Consider the following 12,048-nt stretch of genomic DNA (forward strand, 5'->3'; position numbering starts at 1 on the left):
GCGCGCCTCACCACACATTGTTTCAGAGGGGTAGGCATCTTAGACCATTTCGGTGTCTTTTGGGTCTTCATGGTGTTTTGGGTCTTCAGGGCCATTTGGGTCTTCAGGGTCTTTTGGATCCTCTGAGTCTTTAAGTCTATTTTGGGTCTTTGAGGTGTTTTGGGTCTTCAGGGTCTTTGGTGTCTTCAGAGGCTTTTGGGTCTTAAGGGTCTTAGGTGTCTTTTGGGTCTTTGGGGTCTTCAGGGGTTTGTGGTTCTTAAGGGTCTTTTGGGTCTTCTTGGTCTTTAAGGGTATTTTGGGTCTTCGGGGTCTTTTTGGTCTTCGGGGTCTTTTGGGTCTTCGGGGTCTTTTTGGTCTTCGGTGTCTTTTGGGTGTTTTGGGTTTTCGGGGTCTTTTGGGTCTTCAGGGTGTTTTGGGTCTTTGGGGTGTTTTGGGTCTTCGGGGTGTTTTGGTTCTTCGGGGTGTTTTGGGTCTTTGGGGTATTTTGGGTCTTCGGGGTGTTTTGGGTTTTTGGGTATTCAGGGTCTTTTTGAGCCTCAGGGCCTTGAAGGGTATTTTGGGTCTTCGGGGTGTTTTGGGTCTTCGGGGTGTTTTGAGTCTTCGGGGTGTTTTGGGTTTTTGGGTATTCAGGGTCTTTTTGAGCCTCAGGGCCTTGAAGGGTATTTTGGGTCTTCGGGGTGTTTTGGGTCGTCGGGGTGTTTTGGGTTTTCTTCAGGGTGTTTTGGGTCTTCGGGGTGTTTGGGTCTTCGGGGTGTTTTGGGTCTTCGGGGTGTTTTGGGTATTTGGGGTGTTTTGGGTCTTCGGGGTGTTTTGGGTTTTTGGGTATACAGGGTCTTTTTGAGCCTCAGGGCCTTGAAGGGTATTTTGGGTCTTTGGGGTCTTTGGGGGTCTTGGTGGTCTGAAGGGTCTTGGGGGAATTAAAGGGTCGTCAAAGGGCTGAGGGGTCTCAGCAGTCTTAACGCAATTAAGAGGGTGGTAATTTTATTTGAAGAAGATGACGTTTTCGTCGCATATAAACATAGCGACAAACATAGCGACGTAACGACATAACCACATACGTTTGCTCTATTATAATAAGATATATATATATATATATATATATAAACGAAACGCAAGGTCCGTCCATGAAGCCGTTTGACGATATGTAATAAGTACATACTGTATGTTTGAACTAATAGCTCCCCTCTCCCCTCCTCCTATAATAAGTACCCAAGAGCCCTAAAGTCTTTGAAGACCTTGCAAAACCTAAGACCCCAAAAGACTCTGAAGACCCACAAGACCCTTAAGACCCTTAATACCATAAAGATGCCGAAGACCCAAAAACCCCTGAGATCCCGAAGATCATTTAAAACCTTGAAGACCATTAAGACTCCCAAAACGCTAAAGACCCTAAAGGGCCGAAGACCTTTTTGACCCCTAAGACACCTGAAGATCCCCGAAACCCCAAAGACCCCAAAATATCCTAAAGACCCAAAGACCCTTTAGGCCCCAAAGACTCAAAGACCCTTTAAGACCCTGAAGACACCCAAAACCCAAAAGACCTTTTAGACCCCAAAGACTCAAAGACCCTTAAGACCCCTAAATCCCTCAGACCCCTATGACCGCAATATCGAGACCACATAATGCTTGAGATCACAAAATCCTTTCAATACTTTAGACACCTTTAGATCCCTTCACCCTTTAGACCTTTTCGAACCTTTAGACATTTACACCCCTTAAGTCCCTTTTGACCCCCTTCGACCTTAAAACCATTTAGACAGATTAGACCAGCTTGGACCTTTGACCATCGACACCACTTGGACCTTTTTTGATTACAACTAAATAATATCACCAATATTATAAGTACATTTGTGCAAAGTAATTGTTTGTATTATGATTGGTGTAAATCATGACAACACAGCAACTCAGGTACAGTCATTATCCTCAGCTAAAGCAAGCCCGTGCCTCCGCTGCGCATGTGCTGAGGTGAGCGCAGCGAGCCGATCCACACTAGTATACATAGACTGTAGAAATACACGCGTAAGAAAGCCGATCAAAATGACGGGTTGGAGTTGTTTTATTCGCAATATTAAAGGAGATTGGAAGATTTGATGCTTCGTAGCAAGAAGTTGATCACTTCCGTTTCCGGTTCCCCAGGTGAGGTTGTGTGTCGTCAGAGCTCGTCCACGGCGATCAAAGTTGTTGTTGTTGTTTTTTCCTCAAAGTTAAGTATTTTGTTTTGCTGTGCATTTGTCCACTGTGTTTCTGGTTCGATAGTGTTTTCTTTTCGTGCACAATTGTGTATTAGTCAGTCAGTCTGGTCGTACGTGTTTGGAGCCTGGTTAGCCTCGAGGCCTGCCCTGCCTCTTATGGTCTTTTGTTATTCACATTCGATATCTCTCTGGATTTTTTTTCACCCCCGACTTTCCCCCCAAACTCTTACCCTTTGTTTGATGTCTTAAATACAAAAAATGATAATAATAATAATTATTATTACCTTCTCTCCTCGCGGCCTCCCCTCCCCCACCCATGTCCACATGTTGAACCAACGGTTTTTGCTTTGAATGAATGAATGAATGAATGATCGTTTTAAGGCCATTTTCTCCGATAGTGCAGGGGTTAGCCTTGCAGGCCACATAACAATCATGGTTTCCTGTTTGAGGCAATGTTTTTATGGCCGGATGCCCTTCCTGACGCCAACCCTTTGGTATCCATGGAAATCTCCACGCATGGCTGGCGGACTTCCTCTCTGGTCGTAGTCAACGTGTGGCCTTGAATGGGTTTCTCTCATCTCCTCTTCCTGTACAGGCTGGAGTTCCCCAAGGTAGTGTTCTGGGCCCTGTGCTTTTTCTGGTCTTCATCAATGATCTCTCTGACTCTCTTGAAAATCCTCTCTATCTCTTTGCTGACGACTCTACTCTCTGTCGCTCCATTCCTCATCCCTCAGATCGGCAGTCTGCAGCCTCCTCACTCTCTGCAGACCTGGACAAAATCACAGACTGGGCAAACAAATGGAACATGTCTTTCAATCCTGATAAATCTCACACTCTTACGATGTCTCTCCGAAAAGACCGACTGGACAACCCTCCCATCCACTTTCTGAATAATCCTCTCCAAGAAGTTCTGTCACTCAAGCTTTTGGGTCTCACTATTTGCCATGATCTTTCCTGGGAAAACCACATTTCAAATCTGGCCTCCAAAGCCAGTCGCCGACTGGGCATCCTCCGTCGTGCGAAGTCCTTCCTTGGCACACCTGAGCTCCTCACCACATACAAGGCTTTCATCCGCAGCTCTATGGAATACTGCTCTCCCCTCTGGTCTGGTGCTCCTGCCTCACACCTAGCCCGTCTTCACGCTGTTGAAACCAAAGCATTCAGAATCATTGGAATCTCCCGCGATGAAGCTAACTCCAAGGGCCTTTCACTCACTCACCGCAGGCAGGTTGGTGGTCTTTCCGTCTTCTACCGACTCCTCTCTGGCCTTGCCCCCCCAGCCCTCTCTGGGCTCTGTCCCCCAAATATTCCTACAGGTCGCACAAGATCTGCCTGCAACCCTCTTATGGTTAAACTGCCAAAATCAAGACTTTCTGCTCACCTTCACTCCTTCATTCCTCTTTTCTCCCGCCTCTGGAACAAACTCCCTCACTCTCTTCAATCCCACTCCACCCTCCAGGTCTTTAAAACAGCTGTTCACCACCATCTCTTATCCTCCCCCATCCGAAACCTTGATCTTTTCTACCCCCGCTAATTTCGGTCCCCTTGTGTTTTATACCTCTCCCCCCACCCCCACCCCTCCCCTTCCCACGCCTCCTGCCCCCAAGCCCTCTCCCTCCCACACTTCTCCCTGCTCTCAAATGTTGTGGTTGTGTGCTTCCCCTTCTCTCCCCATCTGGTCTTCCGCTCCCTCTTTTTGTATATTTTGTTTGTCTGGTTGATTTGTTTGTGAAATAAATGTTAGCTCTTTCACGAGCCTCGATTCAGTATACAAAAAAAACAAACAAAACAAAAAAAAAACCCTTAGTCGCCTCTTACGATGCACAGGGATACGGTGTACCTATTCTAAATTGGGGTACACACCGGGTTTTTGCTTTAAATTGTTTAAACTCCCCCTGCCATGTTGTATTCATTTGTATACTACAACTCACTTTTTAACTCAACTGGACTACCGTCCAGTTGAGTTCATCACATACTGAACCCTCCGGCGTCCGTCGTCTGTCATCGTCGTCGTCTGTTGTCCGTTAACTTTTCGACGTTAACACTCCAACGTCCACAAATATCAACTGATTCTGATCAAACTTGACATGCAGCATCCTTACCCCAAGTACCAGGTTGTTATTACATTTCAGCCCGATCCGTTGAAAAATGGCGGACTTAGGCGACCATTTTGTTTTTGGTCATGGAAACGACGTTAACACTCTAGCGTCCACAAATATTAACAGATTTTGATCAAACTTAGAATGTTTAACCCTTACCACACAAGGTAGGTTGCTATTGCATTCCAACCCGATCCGTCACAAAATGGCCGCCATAGGCCGCCATAGTGTTTTCAGCTCCGAAACGACGTTAAGACTTTAACGTCCACAAATATTCATGGATTTTGATCAAATTTGGTGTGTGAGTTGTCCAGTCAGTTCAGTTGAGTTCTGCTTCCCTAGAAGCTCTAGTTTTCTTTCTGTTCAAAAGGCTGCAATCAATTTGCTGATTAAATCTTTCCATCACAAAAAAAATTCAATCTCGTGCAGTTCTTCCTCTCTTTATTCTCGAAACTAACTTTCATTCCACTCCTCTTCATATGTTCTCAAACGGATCAATGACTTGAAAATCTCAAGAAACCCAGTCTGTAATAAATGTTCGATTTTCTTTAATCATTCAAAACTTTCAAATCTCCCCCCTCACCTCTCCTCCTCAAATCTCCCCCCTTACCCCTCTCCTTCAAAACTCCCAACTCACCCCTCCCCTTCAAAACTCTCAACCCACCCTCCCCTTCAAAACCACCCTTCACCCCTCCCCATCAAATCTCCCTCCTCACCCCTCTCCTTCAAAACTCCCCCCTCACCCCTCCCTTTCAAAACTCTGAACTCACCCCTCCCCTTCTAATCTCTCCCCTCACCCTCCCCCTCAAATTTCCCCCCTCACCGGTCCCCCTCAAATTTCCTCCCTCACCCCTCCCCCTAAAATCTCCCCTGTCACCCTCCCCCTCAAATCTCTCTCTCGCCATCCCCTTCAAATCTCCTCCCTCGCCTCTCCCCTCTAAAATTCGCCCCTCAATCCTTTCCTTCTAATATCCCCCCTCACCATTTTCTTCAATTCTCCCCTCTCCTCTCCTCCTCAAAGTTGCCTCCTCCCCGCTTCCTCTCCCTTCCAACTCATACCTCCACATCCTCCAACCTTCCACTTCACTCTGCCACTCCTCAAACAACACATCACTGTGCCTCATCCCATCACCATCAAACCTTTTGTCCTCCTCATCCTTCCCCTTCTCCTAGCTCTCCCGCAATCTCTGACACAGTGTCCACAGCTCTCCCTACCTCCACCTCTCCTCCCTCATCTTTCTATACCCCTCCCCTCCCTTGTCCAGTATCTGATGCTCCCCCTTCCTCTTCCTTAACGGTATGGACCTCAAACATCCGGGACCTTCACTCAAACCTGACTGATCTCTCCATATAGGTTGCTTCAGACAAACCAGACTTAATCTGCTTAACAGAAACTTTCCTCCTTCATGATGTTTCTGATTCGTTAATTTCTCTTCCTGGTTACTCCCTCCTCCGGTATGATAGACCCGAGCCTCGTCCTGGAGGTGGGGTTGCTATTTTTATAGAAAACTCTCTTCCTCACTCTCCCTGCACTGCCCTCTCTCCACCCCAACCCCAGGAGTACCTCTGGCTGCAGCTTCCCCTCCGCCCCCACCTTTTGTTCATATGTGTTCTGAACCGTCCTCATGGACCAACTTCTATCCACTCATCCCAACTCTCTCTTCCTGATATGTGGTGATTTCAACTGTCATCATGCCAGCTGGCTGGGTGTGGGTTCCTCTCTCACCAGCCATGGCACCTCAGCAAAGGACTTCTGTGACTCATTGGGACTGACACAATCTGTCAATTTCCTGACACGGATCTCAGTCAATGGAGCATCTTCTCTTCTAGACTTGGTTATGACGAACTTCCCTGAAAATGTCTGTTGTTCTTTTTCTGCTCCAATCGGTTCATCTGATCATTTCCTTGTTAAAGTCGACATCTCTCTGGCCATTCTGAGAGAGTCTGCTCATTGCCGACGAGTCTGGCATTTCACTCAGGCTGACTGGCATGGTCTTCAAGCAGCCATCAATCATCTGGACTGGTCTCCCATCTCTACTGCCTCTGACATCAACTCTTCCTGGGAATTCTTCCAAAGTAAACTGCTCTCTCTCATGCACAGATTTATGCAATCTCGTCTTCAGTTGTCATACCCTTCCTCCCGTCCATGGTACACGGAATCTTGTGGTGAGGCAGTTGCCCTGAAACAACATGCTTCGTCTCCTGGAAGGCTAATCCAACTGAAGGCAATCTCAGTTCCTTTCACAAAGCCCGGAACAAGTGTGTGTCTACCCTCAGGAGAGCCAGGAAACACTCGATCTCTACTCTCAAGACTGAACTCTCAAACCTGCCGCCCTCCTTCAAATCCTGGTGGTGTCTGGTCAAATCGACTTCTGGTGTTTGTTCCCACTCCATCCCCTCCCTTACCTCAAATGTCCACACAGCTGACTCCACACGTGAAAAAGCTGAATGCCTCAACTCTGTGTTTGCCTCAAAATCTTGTGTCCCAAACCCATCTCACTCTGTACCCACCGTACCCAGTCGTACCCAGCTGCTCTTGGACTCTGTGTCCTTTTCTCCTGACAAGGTGGAGAAATTTCTGTCAAACCTCGACTCTGATTCTGCAACTGGATCAGACGGCATCAGCCCACGGGTCCTAAAATCCTGCTCTGCCGCTCTTTCCCACCCTCTCTCTGTTCTTTTCACCCTCTCTTTGCTCAAGGTCATCTGCCATCTGCTTGGAAATCACCAACATCACCGCTTTACACAAAAAGGTGCAAAAACAGGTCCTTGCAACTACAGACCAATCAGCCTGCTCCCAATAATCAGCAAGGTCATGGAATCCATCATCGCTTCTGATATTAAATCCTTCCTCTTCTCCAATGGCTTGATCTCGGATCATCAATTTGGATTCAGACCAGGTCATTCGACTCTGGACATGCTACTTCTGCTGTCTCAATGGATGCTCACCAAACTCTCCTCTTCTGGTATCTGTTATGAAAGTCAAATCCACAACATTGTCCTAATAGTAGGTTTAATGACAATTCGATCTCTGGCAACATCCTGTAGAAATACAATCATGCAATATATCAGGATTATATAATCAAGGAGAAGTTCAGCAATTATCAATCAGTGCAAGCAAGCCTAGTTCATCTACATATACGCACCATTCGAGTCTATGTGTCACAGATTAAATGTCACAGGTATGATCCGGAGCGATGGCCGTCCGAGTTATTATAGACGCCTCTCAGTGGTTGGAGAGAGCATAACACCTGGGTTCAACTTAGATACAATTTCATTACATTCTCCCCGCCATTATAACTACACTTCCGCTAAGGCAGGGATCAAGCACGCAGCAGCAATAGTAGGGCAGCGATTGTCTGTCCATGTCAGTCGGTCCATCCGTCACGATTGGGGCGACGAATTTCCCTTCCAGCACGGGTCCGGAAACTACCGGGTACTACATCCCCAAGTCCGGAGTCCCCTGCGTCGGAGTAGCCGCATAAGTCAGGTGATGAAGGTGGCACTACAGAGCCTACAGGTTGGGGTGTATTTGGCGGCGAGATGGCCGGCAGATGCTCCATAGGCGGAGCAACGGGAGAGTCCATAGACTCGTAAATTGGTTCGTCGATTTCCCCGCAAGGGGCCAGGTGGCGTACGGAGACAGTTGACTTGCGTCCATCAGACATCAACACACGAGCATGCTCGGGATTAGCTTGGAGTACTTGCACCTTATCCACTAGTGGATCATACTTACTTATGCGAACCGCATGTTTGAGGTAAGCCAGTCCCGGCTCTGCAAGCCAACTAGGTAAAGATCGGATACTACCCGAACTCCTCGGGTGATGAAACATCCGTTCGTGGGGAGTTTGGTTGGTTGCCGTACACAGTAAAGTCCTGATCGAGTTCAGTGCCGCAGGTAACGACCAAGCCCATTTATCTAGGCCTCGGCCGAGGGACTTAAGGCTTCGCGTGACGGCTCTCCATATAATACCATTGAAGTGTTCGACCTGTCCATTCACCTGCGGTCTATACGGGGTGGTATAGCTAGAAGCGACATAATGCTGGAGTAAGAAGTTCCTCACCTCCTGGGACAGGAACACCGCACCTCGATCGGTATGCACGTAGGCTGGATTCCCGAACATAGAAAACAAGTTCTGCAGGCACCGGATAACCGTGGCGGCTGTCATATCTACGCACATGAAAGCGAAAGGGAATCTCAAGAAGTCATCAACGACAGTGAGCAGATAACGAGAGTTACTCGATGCCGGTGACGCCGGCAATGGCCCTTTGAAGTCCATCGCCAATCTCTCCCACGGCCTAGTTGCTCGGACAAGTGTTCCCATAGGAGGGTTGTAAAAACGCGGTTTGAGTTCAGCACATACAGAACAATTGCGACAGACCTGGCAAATGTCTTCAACCGAGTAGGGCAAGGTACGATTACGCACAAAATGAGCGAAACGCATCACCCCGGGATGGCACAAAGTGTCATGCAAAGCGCGCAGATCCTCCAAAGATATGAGGCCCACACACGTCGCCGGCCGCGATAAGGCGTCGGCAACCAGGTTATCCCTCCCAGGGCGATATTTGGTTGTGTAGCAGAAATCGGCGAGTTCGATTCGCCAGCGAGTGATTTTCTCATTCTTAATGCGTTGAGCATGCAGGGTGTCGTACATAAACACAATGCTCTGTTGGTCCGTGATAATTTGGAAGCATTGTCCAAGCAAGTAGGGACACCAACGCCGAATCGACTCGACGATGGCATATGCCTCCTTTTCGACAGACGAATGTGTCCGCTCAGCGGAGGAGAGAGTTCGCGAAAAGAAGGCCACAGGGCGCCCCCCTTGGGAGAGAGTTGCACCTATCGCATGATCCGATGCATCACTTTCCAAAACAAAAGATTTATTTTCGTCAATCGTCGCCATAGAGGCGCCAGCGATATTGGACTTAAGGCTATGGAAAGCGGCCTTGGCGGCAAGGCTCATGGGGAACGCTTCGCAGTCCACAAGTGGGCGGAGCTTCACAGAGAAATTTTGTACCCACTTAGAATAATGAGCGAACAGGCTGAGAGCACACTTCAGCGAAGCACGATCGCAGGACGGGGCCATGTCGAGCAAGGGTCGCAGACGCTCCTTATCCGGAGCAACAGAGCCGTGGGTCATGGTGTACCCCAGAAGATCTATCGTGCGAGCGGAGTAACGACATTTAGCCTCATTCATAGTTAAGCGATACCTCTGCGTGACCTCGAGGAAGCGCTTCAGATTAGCATCATGATGTTCCTGGTCATACACGCAAACCGTGAGATTGTCCAGATATACAAAGACATCGGTCAAGTTCTCCTTAGCGATGAGGTCGTTCATAGCCCTCTGAAAACAAGAGAACCCCGTTCGTGACCCCAAAAGGTAGCCGGGTGAACTGGTATAACCTTTGACCCGATTCAAACGCTGTATAGATGCGATCGGCCTCGGAGATGGGGATTTGATGATACGCACTACGCAGATCGAGAGTGCTATAGACCGAATACTGTGCCACCTGTCGAACCAGGGAGTCCATTCCCGGAAGGGGGTAGGCGTCCAGCTGTGTAAACCGATTAATCGTCTGCGAATAGTCGATTGCCATGTGTTTGCAATGCGCTTCGCTTCGTACCACCAGAACTTGGGCCCGCCATGGCGACCGACTCGGTTCTATGATACCTTCCTTTAATAGCTGGGCCGTTTCTTCCGCAATGAATTGCGCGTCAGCTCATGAGTAGCGTCACGGTTTAACCGATACAGGTGTACAGTCCATGGTCATATTGGGGAACAGCGACAGCGGATCAATTTCCATCCCTGCAAGAGCACACACAGCAAGCGTATCAGTGCCACCAAATTCCATTTCCAAACGTCCATGTCGCTTGAGAAAATCATGTCCTAGCAAAACTTCTGCACATAATGCGGGCAAGACCATTAGATGCACATCCGGAAACATTCGTCCCTTAATCACAAGCTTCAGTCGACATTCCCCTTTTGTGCTGAGCCATAGCCCCTGAGAGGCCATAAAGATTCGGCATCTTGTCCCAAGAATCGGCCATCCATGTTTTTGCACAAGTCGAAAATCAACATAACTATCCGTGGAACCTGTGTCGATCAAAGCGTTAGCAAAAATTCCTTCGATCTTGAGTGGGATGATAGCACGAGCCAGGCCAGGTGGACCTGTAGTTGTCGAGTCGTCTAGGCGAGGCGCTCGTGCCTCGCATGTGGATCCAACGCCAGCTAAAGTCTTTCGTGCCATTGAAGTCGTTTGTAAGCCAGTCGTGCCGCCTCCAGAGGGCGCACGTGCCACGCGTGAAGTTCCCAGCTTTCGTGCCGTTGCAGTAGCTTGTAGATCATACCTGCAGCCTCCGGAGGGCGCTCGAGCCATGCGCGGAGTTTCAATGCCAACATTAGCCGTTCAGGTCGCGAATCCAGGAAGTTGGCAGGGTGTCGGAAGAATGCCGGCCAAGGACGGTCGCACCGCGTACTGTCGTTTTTGCACCACTTGTTTAGTCGGCGCGGCGAGTCTCACCAAGGTAGAGCTCTCAGCTTGGGGCCCACGGGAAGGGGCGATCCCCATCAAAGTCGGGCGAGGCGCACCATGCACCGCTCGGTCCGCTGGCTCGGCGATAAGCACATTCATCGTCGAGCGGGCTCGTTTGCCCCACGACGATCGGCAAACTTTTGGAAAATGACACGGCTTTGAGCACAAATGACATGTCGCCTTTTTAGCTGGGCAAACCGACCTGAGATGATTCTGATTCCCACAGAAATAGCACGTAGCGTTACTTCCGGGCTTGGGTCCAGCTGCAGCGGCTGCCGTCAAGCCCGGATCGGTATCCTCGGGAGTGGCCGGGGTCTCCGATTCCGGCGGAGGTGCCAAGGCTGCGTCCACGACCTTGGCAGTAGCTCTCTCCGGTCGAGTTTGTCGAGATGTCCCCGCAGTGACGTATGGATGTTCATACGCGTCAGATTGTTCCCGTGCTTGGGTATACACGTGAGATAGCCGGAGTGCTTCGGCGAGTATCAAATCGGCTTCTTCAAGAAGTCTCTGTCTGACGACTGGGGACCTAAGTCCTGTGACAAAAGAATCGCGAACAAGGTCATCACAGACTTGTTCATGAGTACGTACCTCCGGGGTACTCTCGTTCAGCAGACGTCGGAGGTCTTGAGCAAAGTGATCTAAAGTCTCCGTGGGCTGTTGTCATCGTATTGCGAGCAAATGACTGGAATAGACCGCGCTTCGTTTTTTAATGTAAATACGCTTCAGCTCTGCCACGGCTGCATCGAACGTCTCACATTGTTTGATTGCCCTGTACACATTATGGTGTACCTTTGATTGCAGCACTTCTAGTTTCGTTTCATCAGTGACGACTTCCTGAGCCTTGAATTGGTTATCCAAGATTTTCAGCCAATGTGTCAATTCTGCGGCCGCGTCCGCCGTGTGTGGGTCAGCTGTGAAGATCGGCACCTGGATCATTTTGTGACTCATCATGTCGCTCTCGTTCGTGTCACGTTCAGACGAAGAGACGAATTGTCATTAATTGTTATGAAAGTCAAATCCACAACATTGTCCCAATAGTAGGTTTAATGACAATTCGATCTCTGGCAACATCCTGTAGAAATACAATCATGCAATATATCAGGATTATATAATCAAGGAGAAGTTCAGCAATTATCAATCAGTGCAAGCAAGCCTAGTTCATCTACATATACGCACCATTCGAGTCTACGTGTCACAGATTAAATGTCACAGGTATGATCCGG

The sequence above is a fragment of the Myxine glutinosa genome, chromosome 6, assembly GCF_964187855.1.
Source record: "Myxine glutinosa chromosome 6, kmMyxGlut1.1, whole genome shotgun sequence".
NCBI classification, from domain to species: Eukaryota; Metazoa; Chordata; class Myxini; order Myxiniformes; family Myxinidae; genus Myxine; species Myxine glutinosa.